The sequence below is a fragment of the Ornithorhynchus anatinus genome, chromosome 14 (genome assembly GCF_004115215.2).
Source record: "Ornithorhynchus anatinus isolate Pmale09 chromosome 14, mOrnAna1.pri.v4, whole genome shotgun sequence".
Taxonomy (NCBI): Eukaryota; Metazoa; Chordata; class Mammalia; order Monotremata; family Ornithorhynchidae; genus Ornithorhynchus; species Ornithorhynchus anatinus.
This window is the reverse complement of record NC_041741.1, coordinates 9,776,928-9,790,226: the sequence shown is the minus strand read 5'-3', so window position 1 is coordinate 9,790,226 and position 13,299 is coordinate 9,776,928. Positions and strand designations below refer to the sequence as shown.

General features: G+C 42.1%; 1 long non-coding RNA gene across 1 annotated transcript in view; it reads right to left on the bottom strand.

Annotated features, from left to right (window-relative positions):
- Positions 1–2,870: 2,870 nt before the first annotated feature.
- Positions 2,871–13,299, bottom strand: part of LOC120638815 — a 47,331-nt gene continuing 36,902 nt past the window's right edge. The window contains exons 2-3 of the long non-coding RNA XR_005660785.1: positions 8,187–8,285; positions 2,871–3,092 (exon numbers count right to left, since the gene is read on the bottom strand). This is a non-coding gene — a long non-coding RNA (uncharacterized LOC120638815). The remainder of the gene's footprint in view (positions 3,093–8,186; positions 8,286–13,299) is intronic.

The window sequence follows — 13,299 nt, the reverse complement described above, 5'->3', positions numbered from 1 at the left end:
AGGAAGCTGAATTACTTAAGAGGGCATTAGGTCCACTCCTTCAACCTCCTTGTTCCCCACAGAATTCAACCCTTGATGTTTCAATCTGTGGCCTATGTACTGAATGCTTTGTTCTCCAATATCTGCTTTTTCCAGAACAGAGGCCTGGCAGTTGGGCAGTGGGGGAGATGTCGGGTGATGATGGTGATTTTCCCAAAAGAATGTGACTTAAGATGAGTGACTTCAGATGCAGTTTCTTCTGTCCGGGACAGTTTACGACAGTGCCTCAGTGACCTTAAGAAGGACACCACACTGAAAATACATATTGCCAAACGATGCTGGTGGAAAGTGAATTGGCAAAAGTGTCTGCCAACTTGCCCACATGCAATATTCTAACCTTTTCCCCAGGAAAATGATGAGTACTTTCAAGAGAGCACAGCTACTAAAGGGGGGAATTTATATTCTGAATCTTGTTGTCCCCCTTAAATTTCTCCATATTAAAATGAGAATTTTGTGCCTACTGCTTATGAGGATACATGAAACTTCAAGGCCTGGAGCTGTGCTAACTTCCTGCCTGCCTTCCATTTTGAAGTACTGTATACTTTAAAATTTGTCTTTGTTTTGCATTTCACTGTAGAGGAAAATGTACTCTTTTTTGCTTTGACTACTTTCAAAATGGATGATTACTTATTTATTAGGTTTATTACAAACATGCTCTACAGTCTGAAGGCTCAGTGGTATACATTCCAGAGCAGAAATGCAACAGTTAAGATAAATATAGCAACTACAACTTCCCTTTGTATAAAGAAGTAATGTCAGGAGTCTCCATTCTTTGGGGATAGTTCCTCCAAAATGGAATTCTTTTTCTGTATTTACATAATAGACCGAAAAACTTGAAATGCCAGAAACAAAGAAGAAAAAAAGGCATTGCTTCAAATAATTATCAACTGCAATAGATATTGCAGGTTTTCAGGCTGATAGCCATTTACGACTTCTGATGATTATATTTGCTACTGTTTTATTCACTAAATAGAAAATTATTTCAGACCAGTGCTTTTCTAAATCTAAATATCACATATAATGATTCATTTTGACCCTTCTGAACTGTAACTTTTCCAATTATTTCCATAAAGCAGCCAAAAGTGGACAGTGTATTGGATATCCTACCGTAAAAAGATGAGGGGAATGTAAGCGTGAAACCACCCAGAGATTCGTAGCTTCAGCCTGCAGGGTGTTTTTCCACGGCAACCGCAAGTCATGTCTCAGTTCCCAGGGCGTATCAATCAATCGATCAATTTAATAGGATTTATGCTTACTGTGTGCAGAGCCCCGTACTAAGGACTTGTGAGACTTCAACAGAATTGACAGATACACTCTCTGGCCACAGTGTGCTTACAGCCTAGAGGGTAAGACAGACCTTAAAAAAAATAAATATTGGACATGAGTGTCATCCATTGGTCACAATCCATCCAATTTTGTGTTCTAAGAGGAAAACAGAAATGATCTTCCTTTTATCTGATGAAGAGGCTTATTCAAATACTATTGAGGCTCACTTGTGGCAAGATAGCCCACTGACAATTTGTCTTTCGATCAAGAAACTATAAGGCTGATCTTTGAATCAATCCATCGATCGGTCGCATTTATCGAGCACTTACCCCGTGCAGAACACTGTACTAAACAGTTAAGAGAATAGACTTGCTAGACATGATTCCTGCCCTCAAGGTTGAATTCCAGTAAACACAGTATTAAACAACTGATATTGGTACACTGCATATTCACGATCGGTGCATTCTAGAGTGATTTACACTCGTGCATATGTGCATATTCACTTGTGAGGTCAATGATTTATTTTGATTTATTCTATCTCATTTTGTTCAATTCCCTCTCTGATCTTTATTCTTACTGCTTTGTAAATATTTTTATGTCTTTCTCCTCTATTAGGGTGCAACATTTTGATGGTCAGGTAATATGTCTTGTGCTCTTTTTGAACTTTAATCCCCATCGGAATGACAAGGTGGGGGAAAGTGAATAATGAGTCACCCCCTCTACCACAGCTAAGAGATCGATCAACCAATCAATGGTATCTATTGAACATTTATTGTATGTGTGCAGCATACCATATTAAATACTTGGGAGAGTATACAGAATAAGTAGACATCTCATCTGCTTCAGAGAAGTTTATGGCCTGGCAGCTGCTAAGTGAAATATTCTAGGGATGATAGAATAGGGTTCTGGAGTTCTGAAGCAGTAACATAGGCTTTCAGCAATTCTAACTTCAGCATTATTTAGGCTGAAAATGGGAGACGGGAGATACCAGGTTGTGGGTGGAAAAAAATCTATTCCTAATCAAGTCAATGAGGTTGCATTTTCCAAGTGAGAGATTTCTTAGAGACAAGCAGTGAAATATTTATTTTTAAAAATCTGGCAGTAGATGAGAGAGGGGAGAGGAAGTTGATCCAGATTATAAATGACTCCTGGATGGCTTGTCAATTTAGGCCAATTTCGAACTCGATCAACAGCGTGGATTGATATTTTGAGGAAGAACAACCAAGTATTAACAGTTGTCACTCTTTCCCTTTCTGTCTCGGCCTTCATTTCACAGATAGCTGCTGGTCTCCCTCAGATGGCCCAGAATTCCAGGGGAATGTCATGGCCGTGTTCCTCCACTGTTTGTCTTGTCAGTTGTTCCACCCCCGTATGCACACATATGCACTCTACGCTGGGCAGGTATCATTTCTACCAAGTCTGTTGAATTCTCCCAAGAGCTCGCTATAGCGTTCTGCACCCAGTAATCCCTCGATAAATACCCCTGATCGATATAGTTGATTAAAAATTGTCAGGATAAATGAAATGACTGTTTCACCCTAGTGACAGGTTTGACACGCAGGAAACCCAGATAATGCAATTTATTAATTCCATAAATAGGCCATTTCCTTTTAAACTTGGGGAACAAACCTTCCGTAAGAGAAAAGAGGCTTACTGCTTGGTCCTATGACAATCCCACAGTATATTTTTGGTGTCTGAGTAGTCCAAATACGCTACCATATAATGGCCTTGGCTTTCCTCCTAATGGGATGTTGAGAATGTTGCAGAGATCCAAAGAAATGGTGAATCTAGGAGAAATTATGAAAAAGACTTTTTTCAGAAAATACTTGCACTCTGCTGGGGAGAAATACAATCTGCCTACCTCAGAGGAATGTTAGAATTGTATCTGTCCCTCTGAGATGTATTAAGCATTGTTCATCTTCTCTATACAGATGAAAATCTCTGGCATAAAATGGTTGAGTGACACAAAATCCCACGACAGGAGTCGAGTGACAATTAGAACTCTAGAGCCCTGAATCTTGAATGGACTGCCAAACATGCTGAGCCACATCACCTCTTCAAAACAGGCTAATTGAGAGATCTTTCCTGGGGCAACTTCCCTTATTCATGGGCAGGACAGTTTCAAGAGCAAGCATGGGACAACAGGGTTATGATTGGGAAGGGGGAGAAACAAAAAAGGATAACCGAAGACATTGGGAATGGATGAGAAGGCTACCTTGGGTCTTTCAGTAGACCTTCTATACCCCTCGGAAAAACCCTTTTCTTTACAGGAAAGTGATAGAGGAATGGCTCTTCTGTAGCAGGAATACCTTTTCTGTTTCTCCCCATTAGAGTGTGAGCTGCTTGTGGGCACAAACATACGACTTATTCATTCTGTAATAACATAATAATAATAATAATAATACTGTTAGCACTAATTAAACTTTTACTTTTTTGTTGAGCTCCAGACAAAGCTCTGGGAGATACAAGAAAATCAGGTCAGATCCAGCCCCTGTCCCATATGGGGCTCTCCGTCGAAGTAGGAGAATGAAGGAATATTGAAACTCAGTTTTACTGATGAGGGAACTGAAGCATCTTGAGATCTGCCCAAGGTCTCACAGCAAGCAAGTGGCAAAGCTGGGATTAGAACCCAGTTCTCTGATTCCCGAGCCCACGCTCTTTCCACTAGACCACACTCCTTCTCAAATGCCTGTTACAGTTCAGTGCTCCAAGCGAGTGCTAGGTAAATGTTAATGCTCCTGCTACTATTACTAAAATTACTACTGTGGACAAGAGAGATTCTTGTTGATCATTTCATCCCCATCAAGGCAGAGTGAGAGCACCTCCACCCAGCCAGTTTTGCAAATGACAGACCACTGAACGACGTTTCCTAGAACCAGGCTTCTGGGGAGAGGTGACCCTGCTGGACTACATCTTTTAAAGATTAGGGGCAGATAGAGGTGCTACTGATCCTTCCCAGAGTACAGTGAGAGACTTCAAGCCTGGTGGGAGCAGGGGGTGTCTCTCTTTATTGCTGAATTGTACTCTCCAAGCGATTAGTACAGTGGTCTGCACACAGTAAGCATTCAATAAACATGATTGTATGAATGAATAAATGAATGAATGGCAGGGGCTCAGTGCATTACAAAGTAAATCTGTTACAGGGAGAGCTGGAAACAGAACCCAAGTCTCCTGATTTCCAAACCACAGGTCTTTCCACTGGAGCGACAGCAGGACTGATGAGGATATAAACTGGCGATTGGGAGAGAGGCCCTCTACCTTTCTTCAAGTGGAAGATTCCATAATTGAATAAAACCCTCTTAGTAAGGATCAGCTTGTAAGCGCATCCTCTCTGGCAAACACTGGAGGAAACAGAGTCCCATCCAGAGCAATTCGGCACTTATTCTTTTTTTGCTCCCTGGCTCTGTGAGGGGATGCCATTTTTCTGACACCATCTTTGGCAGATCCCCACACTGCACCTGCTGCTCCACCTGCCTTTCACTGGAGAGCAAGATTTAAAAATGTTACACAATTAGAGAGCGACTGAAAGGACTCAATTCACATTTCACCTCCTGGGGCTCTGTTGTTCATCCTCAAAAGCAGCTGATGATGATTTGAGAAGCACAGCGAATGGCACGGTCCCTGAGTCTTTAATTCCTCTTTTGAAGAACTCCATGGAGCCAAGTCCCTAGAAAGGACAATGAACATAAAATGGTTCGCACAGGACCCACTTTGTAAGTGGTCGGGGAGCCATTCTGAGCACAAGGAGAGTTCAGGAAGAGAAAAGATTGCCGGGCAGACCAGACCTTCCAAGAAACCTTCACCGTAGGAAACGATTGTGTTCGACTTCCACTACTGTGACATCTTCATCTTAACTACTTTGTCGTTATTCTTATTTCACTAGGAACTCAAGTTCCAGAAGGGATTTCTCGATGCCGATGCCTGTATCGGCTGGTCTGCTGAAGTGAAAGTCTCACCATCATTGGATTTGTGGCAAGTGCTATCAAGCTATTGGGATTCTGTTAGATGCTATCCAAACTTCCCCCTAGGAGCTTTCCAAATCTCTTCTGACTCTTCTTTCTGGACAGGAATCACGTCTACTAACTCTAATATATTCTTCCAAGGGTTTAGAACAATGTTCTGCACAGAGTAAGGATTCAAAAAACACTTTTGATTAATTGACCTATCATTCCTTTTCTCTTTTTTTACCTTTCTCCTCCCTTTCTCCTCTCCCTTGTTTTTCCTTCCATCCTTTTTCTGTCCTCTCTCTCTCTTTCCACCTCTAACTCCATGGTTCTCATTCATGTATATATATTTGACTCAGCTGACCCTCCCCCCAGCACATGAAGAGGAGAGATTCAACTTGGATAATAGCCCAAAGATGTCATGAGGCTGAGACAATCTTCCCTATTCATTCATTCATTCAATAGTATTTATTGAGCGCTTACTCTGTGCAGAGCCCTGTACTAAGTGCTTGGAAAGTAGAATTCAGCAACAAAGAGAGGCAATCCCGGCCCACAATGGGCTCACAGTCTAGAAGGGGAGAGTCAGACATCAAAACAACAGACATCGATAGCATCAATTTAAATAAATAGAATTAGAGATATGTATACATATCAGAACAAGTAAAACAGGCATTAATATAAATAAATAGAATTATCGATTGTACATATATACACAAGTGCTGTAGGAGGGGAAGGAGGGTAGAGCAAAGGGAGTGAGTCGGGCCGAGGTGCCCAGAAATTCTGTGTCCAGAAATTGGGCATCTTTGTAGATGGGTGTTCCACCTTCGGTCGGTCAGTCAATCATGTTTACTGAGCAGTTACCTTGTGCAGAGGACTGTCCTGGCCCAGAAATGGCTCTGCATGGGGAAATACTAACCCCAGCCCTTCTCCCATCACCAGGACAGAGACACTTAGAGAGTCTGTGAAAGAGAGATTTTCCGGCTTCTTCTCTGCCAGACCCAAGATGGCTGTAGGCATTATAAGCATTTCCTGGCTGCCTCTAGGACCAGGAAAGGTACCTTTCCAGGCCTCCTGGGCAGACAGAGTCCAGAGTAGAGCTGAGCATCCTATGGGCCCCAAAACAGTGGTGGTTAACAAACTGCTTGTCTGCTTCCAATCCACAGCCATGATCTACACCTTATGTTTGATCAGCCAGTAGTTCACTGGATTTAAAATCCTTATTTAAATGATCTTTTTCCTAGAGGACGGAACTCTGGGGAACTTGAGCCCAATGTGGGCCAGAATATTCTCTTAATACCCAAGTTTCTATCAGACTTCTATCATTTCAAGTAGTGCTTTGATTCTAAGTCAGCGGTGAACAATATAACTTGATGAACTAAATCTCCTCTGTTGGTGGTGAAGATAAGGATGAGTTTGGAGTATTGACACACATATTGTATGTAAGATCGGCTGAAGGTTGGAGAGGCTAGAAGTGAGAAGAACCCTACGGTGGGGGCCCTACGGTGGGTGCAGGGGCCCCAAAATGCATACAAAAAATCTCCAATAACTCTCTCGTCCTGGATCCCAAATATCTAAGACACCACTTCTAATCTCACCTCATAATTCATTGTCCAGAATTGTACGGTTCTTGCAAAATGAGATGCACTATGCATGGAAGAAGAAGCATGGCCTAGTGGCTACAGCACAGGCCTGGGAGTCTAAAAACCCTGAATTCTAATCCTTCTCCACCACTTGTCTGCTGTGTGAACTTGGACAAGTCACTTAACTTCTCTTTGCCTAATTCCCTTATCTGCAAAATGAGGATGAAGACTGTGAGTCCCCTGTAGGACAATGGACTATGTCCAACCTGATGACCTTGTTTCTACCCCAATGCTTAGAACAGTGTCTGGCACATAGTAAGCACTTAACAAATGCCAAAAAAAGAAAGATCTTTTCAAATCAGGGCTGGAAACCAGTAAACTGGGATTTTCCAGAGTCTTCATTATACCTTGCATCACTCTTTTCCCCCGATAATCTTGCAAACCACCAACCTCCCCAACTTCAAAGCTGTGTTAGAATTCCACATTTTCCAACATACCTTCTCCACTTATCTCCCCCAACCCTAAATTGCATCAGTCACTCAATCAATCAGTGGTATTAATTGAGCACCTACTGTTTGCAAAGCACTGTACTAAGCATGTGGGAGTGTACAGATGGTTTAGTAGGCACTATTCCTGCCCTCAAGGAGTTTAGAATTTAATATGGGAGATCAACATCAAAATGAGTTACAGGGAGGAGTTGGATTACCCACTTGTAGAATTTTACACGTTTATTCGTACCACCCTTAGTATTTATGTAGATAGGTACGATCGATTATATGATCAATTCATTTATTTTGATTAGTCGGTTTGTAAATAGTTTTGTCTGTCTCCTCCATTAGAATGTGAGCTCCTTGTGGACAAGGAATCTATTCATACTTCTGTTATTTTTTCCCATGTGCTTAGTACATCACACTGCATCTAATGGGTGTTCAACAAATAACTTTCCTATTACTACAACTACTAATTAGTACTACTGCATTATCATAGTAACAAATTGGCCCTGGATGAGGCTCATTATCTCTTCCAATTCACTAAGGATCCACATAATCCAGCTCAACAACAATTGCTATTTGACACTGAGGAAGATCCCCTCTCAGGGCTGCACCTGGAGGGTTTCCAGTATTCTAACAATCTCTGCTACAGGAGGGAGACTCAAACAGAGGCATAGCCATTCCATTCCTAGTTTGGCCAGTGGCTAGCGAGCGGAAGGCAATCCGCTACAAGGCAAAACTCAACCATGCCGGGCAGCAGCAGCACAGGAGACAGTCAAGGGCGGAGGTTCAAGTTTACTGAGTGGAAGGAGGCAATGTTAAACCACTTCTGTATTTTTACCAAGAAAACTCTATGGATACACTACCAGAATGATTGCAGAGGGAGAGTGGGCCATACGGGGAGAGATGTGTCCACGGTGTCCCTCTGGGTCGGAAACGACTCGGCGGCACAAGACGAGACAAGACTGAGGAGGAAACAAAAGTAACGTTAGTACCCCAGAATCTTCGAGGAGAAACTGCACCTTTGAGTTACTTTCACTTGGGCTTTCAGAGAATCAAACTTAAAAAACCATCATTGAAAATCATTTGAAAGACTGTGGCTAGATTCCACATACTTGTTAGGAGATGTACACGGAGAACGGTAGTTACCCATCCCTACAATTGCTGATTTCCAGATATTTGTGCAGTATACACTGCACAATTTGTTTCACAGCTTGTCCTCCAAATTAGGAAACATCAGTTAGTATTTTGCTCTTTGTTTCTTTAGGAGAAATGTAGCAGATTATTGAACACCACCTCCTGAGTTTATCAACGTCTTTTCTAATGAATTAGGAAAAGACTAATATTAGAAAAATACACTGTCTATGGATAAATGATTAGCCTTAGGGTTAGAAGCAAACATGTTTTCCTAGTTGATTAAAATGCATTAGAGAAAAGCATCCAGTCTTTAAAAGCCAAAGCACCCAATCTCTGATGATAAAGTAATCCTTTCTTATTATTTTACATGTCCATTCACTGACTTATTCATGGTTACTAAACTCAGTTGAAGAAGTAGGAATTGGTTAAAGCATTTTTTTACATTAGTAATCATTTAAATTAACTTACTTATAGTTGTATAATTAACCTTCAATGTCTAATGGACACTCGGCCATGTGCGTCCTACCTTGCTTATGTACAACATGTAGTTGACAGGAAGTGTTGGATCTAGGCTCATCTGTTGTTTTTCATTAGGAGAAGCCATCAAACAAATAAAGCAAACATATATCTGGATCCTACCGCAGCCATAATCTCAGTTGATGGAAAACTCTTTGAGGGAAAGGGAACATCTGTTTTGCTGCTGGTGCCGCATTCTCCCAAGCCCTTACAAAAGAGTCCTACATTCAAGAGGTGCCCAGTAAATATCTGGACCAATGACTGATTCTCTGGGTGTGCATTTTCCCTTATAAGCGGACCCTGCAATTTGAAAAATACAGTAAATTTCTGAGAACATCGGGCCACCGCTGGACAAAAGCCTTCCAGAGTATCCTGAGAGAATTTGCATCCCCCTCAAAATCCTTAACTTCCTCTCAGTGCTCCTCGTGCTTTGGAGTTTGCTGATTGACAGTAAATTTGGTTTTAAAAATCAAGCCAACCGGGTTCATACTGAGAGCGGAGGAGCAGTCGTAAGGAGGGCAATCAGAGCACCTGGAATGCTAAGCAGCCTTCCTGGAAGCTCATTTTTCTTTTCTTCCCTTCCTACGGAGCATGTCCTGGTTCTGCCTCTCATTTGCTCTCAATTCACCAACTCAGTACTGGACAAGGTGGAATCCATCACTGGAATCCATCATTCTATGCTGAGGGGAAATTCGTGTCAAATCTAATGACGATTACTCCTTTTTATGGCCGAGGAAGCCTAGGTCCTGAAAGCAGTGACTTCCCAGGGGATTGTGGGTAAGTTACACTCCCAGGGCTTCCAGGGAAAAGGGAGAACCATTCTAGTTTATTGCCTTGAAAGATAAAATTTTATTATTATTATTATTATCATTATTTTATGCCCCAAAGAGGAGAAGGTATTGGAATTAATGCCTTACGTACTGCCGGGGAATGGAAATATACAAATAAAAATATGATGTATGGGAAATTTATAGCAAGTAAGTGTGTTTCCCCCATTAAGATGGGTTAAACTTAGCTCACGGCTCCTCTCCGTCAACACAGCCAGCCATGTCTAGGTGAGATCTTCTCTTCCCGGGGAAGATGATTGTTAACTTGCTAAAAAGGTATAGTCATCCTTCTCCGGACTGAGACACAACTGTCAAATCCATTTTAATCTGTGTGATATATTGTATCTAGTGAGATCAAATACAAGGTGGCAGGATAAGTGTGCATTAAAAGATGCCCTGACCTTGTTGCTCAAAACCGCTTTTAGAAAGAAGTAATTGTCTTTTCCCATTAGTTGCATTCGTACAGTAAATAATACATAAATGACAATCTAAGCCACAAAGAGAACAATCGCTCTGCTGATTTGAAATTCAGAAAACACACCAGATTATGCTTTCAGGTGGCAAAGCCCTAGGGTTCCTTGGCTGTCTTTTGTGTTACACAGTCTTGTAAGTGCTGCGGGCTGACAGATGCTTATCAAACATTCATGTAAACACCCTTATCAAAGCCGGGCTATCCAGCTCTGCTTTCACACAAGAGGGTCAGCATGGAACATCATTAAAGCAAGGCCAGAGAGAGAGAAATGCCACGCCACTGGTTTTGAAATTCAAGAGAACTCTTCGGTTATTTTCTCCTTGCGCGAAAACACACCACCTAACCTGTTAACTTGGGGGACGGGAAAGATAAACACAGAGGCAACGTATTAAACATGGCAAGGTTTTTAATTAAGTATGGATTCAGTCGAGTGTTTCTTCAGGTTGGTCATGCCAAAAGAGACTTTAGGATTTCTCAGGTCATCTGGCAACACGACGAAGGGCCTGTCCGTTTTGATTTGTAAATTGCCAAGATTGGATGGGCCTCAGCAGGAGGAAGGAACACAACAAAAGTCTTAAAGAGCTTCTGTGAAAATAAGGGAGGGCTATCCTCTTCTGCCCTCAGAGTGTGTGTATTTAACAACTGCCTGGGTCTCCTTGATAAAAATGAGCTATTATTTGTGCATGCGGAGTAGCTCATTTTGATGCACTAATGAGGAAATATGTAAAAACTTTGTCAATCTGAGCTGCAGAGTTGGATGGTAATAAAGTTAATCTAACACTGGGAATACATTTAGTTTATGTTTTCATCCTTTTTCTTTTCTCCCCTCTATTTTCTTCAAAGGGCAGTTCACAGTCTATTATCTCCAGCAATGAAAGAGACCTCAAATATATTTCATCTGACTTACTTAAAATACACTTATTTCTGTGGGGCCGCTGAGCTCCTCCTACACACAATACAAATTACATGTTTAAGTTACCGTTCTCTAAGTAGGAGGGAAAGGGGACGGTAAGGGATGGGGGCGGGAGATGGGATATCCGCTAGAGGACACCAGGCCAAAAGGGAAATAGTTCCGATTTCTCAGAGTTGGGGGTGAAATACCGAAGTCCACTGTGCCTCTTAGACATAAAAGTAGACAGGTTTGTCCAGTGTGGAACAAACCCTCTTCCCCTGCCCCAGCTGATGTGAGAAAATAATAGCTTGAGTTCAGATGGCATAAAAAAGGAGGCAGTGAGCAAACGTTTAATTTTCCTACTTGTTATTCTTAAAAGCAGAGGTATGTTACCATGATATAAATTCAAAAATGTAGATGTGTGTCCTTTCCACACTTTCAAACAGAACCTCTCTGCACAGATTGGTAATGTGCTAACGCCTTCATTTTTGTGCCGTCCGAGCGTGGGAGATTGTATCTGTGGCAGCCCGATGTGAAGTTAAATTAGCCATGAAGAGGAGACAAAGATGAGCCACTTGCTTGAAAGTATTAAGGGTCAGACTAATGGAAAAATGTCCTAATGGCTTTAGTTATTGACTTTGTTATTGCTTTTTCAGTATGTTTTGATGCTCTTAATGAAAGTGGATAGAAGAAACGTGGGTCTCCATATGTACCGTACGATGCAAAAGAGATAAAGCCTTTAGTGTTCCTCCAGCAAGCCTAAATGAGTTCCAATGCAGCACAATTAAAGGAGCCGCTAAGAGAGGTGGATTCCATTCCGGCTGCTTCTTCCATTTTAGCAGGACGCCGGGAACCAGTCATTAACTGCCCTGATGAAAGTCACCCATATTATAGAGCTCACGTCTTAAACTACTGTGACGGGTTAATTGGAGAGCTGGATTGTTTTTTCTAGGCCTCCCTGCCATTTGCCGGAAGCATCAACTTCCAAGTGGAAAGCGTTCTCTCAGCATTTTCTCCTCTCACGAGGATCGATCCAACTTTTTAGGTGGGCGAGACACCGTTAAGGCCCTTCAGATCCATTCTTCAGACAGGGATGTTGAGGAATTAGGCGGTCAAGACCTCATAGCTTAGATTGTAAACTCTTTGAGGGCAGCGGCAATTTGTTTAATGTCTGTTTACCATTCCCAAGATCTCTATACCATACAAAGTAGGCATTCGATCAATACTTGGCACTAAGATCGTGTCTCCTCATTTCTTGTGATTTCCTATATGTCCAGAAGGGTTGTCTTGATGGTGGGAGGCATGTTCTGAAGTTCATTATACCGCAGTGTTCTTACCATCCAGGTAGCACTCCTTCTTTGTCTGCGATGGTGATGGTTCCATCTGCATGCCCCAAAGCCAGGCATTTATGTTACAGGGAATTTGAGAGTGGAGTTTTTAATCTGCCCAGGAAATTCCCCCAAAGTCCCTTTATTCATTCTGGGACACACAGGATACCGTGGGGGTTGGGGAATTAAAGTATTTTGGGTTTTGAGAGGGAGGTGGTACGTTTTATCTTCTTTCGGGCCAAGAAGCTACGTAGTGGAGTGCTAAGTAATAGAAGTGTCGAAAGCCTCTTCCTCGTGTGCAACACTTAGAATAACTTTTCACACAAAGGCAATGCTTCCTTGCTGACATTTGCAAGTTCCTCTGGCAGAGATCTCCCATGACACCACCGCATGGGTAGATTATGGGAAAAATAATAGCCTCCTTGAATGCCGGTTGTAACAAGTAAAATCCAACTATTCACTTTTACTGTAAAGCACAGTAGATTACTCCACCCACCCTACTCCCCTTCCTACAAGATTTGCAGTTTAGTGAGGAAGGGCCAGCATATGGGCAGTGAAGGATGAAGGTTGTAATCTGGAAGAGTTGAACAACTGCAGAAAATTACTTTCTGTCCTACAGGTAGCACTGGGTCAGGAACAAAAAGGTCATCATTTTTAAACTCCTGGCAGGAGATCACACACATGACTACCTCAGCCCTGACACCTTAGTCATTTATAAACGTTCCAGTACGGGGAAGCTATTCTTCATCCACGTTGCACAAATAGCACCCTGGCCTGGATGCGTAATCTTCAGCTGACACCGGTCGT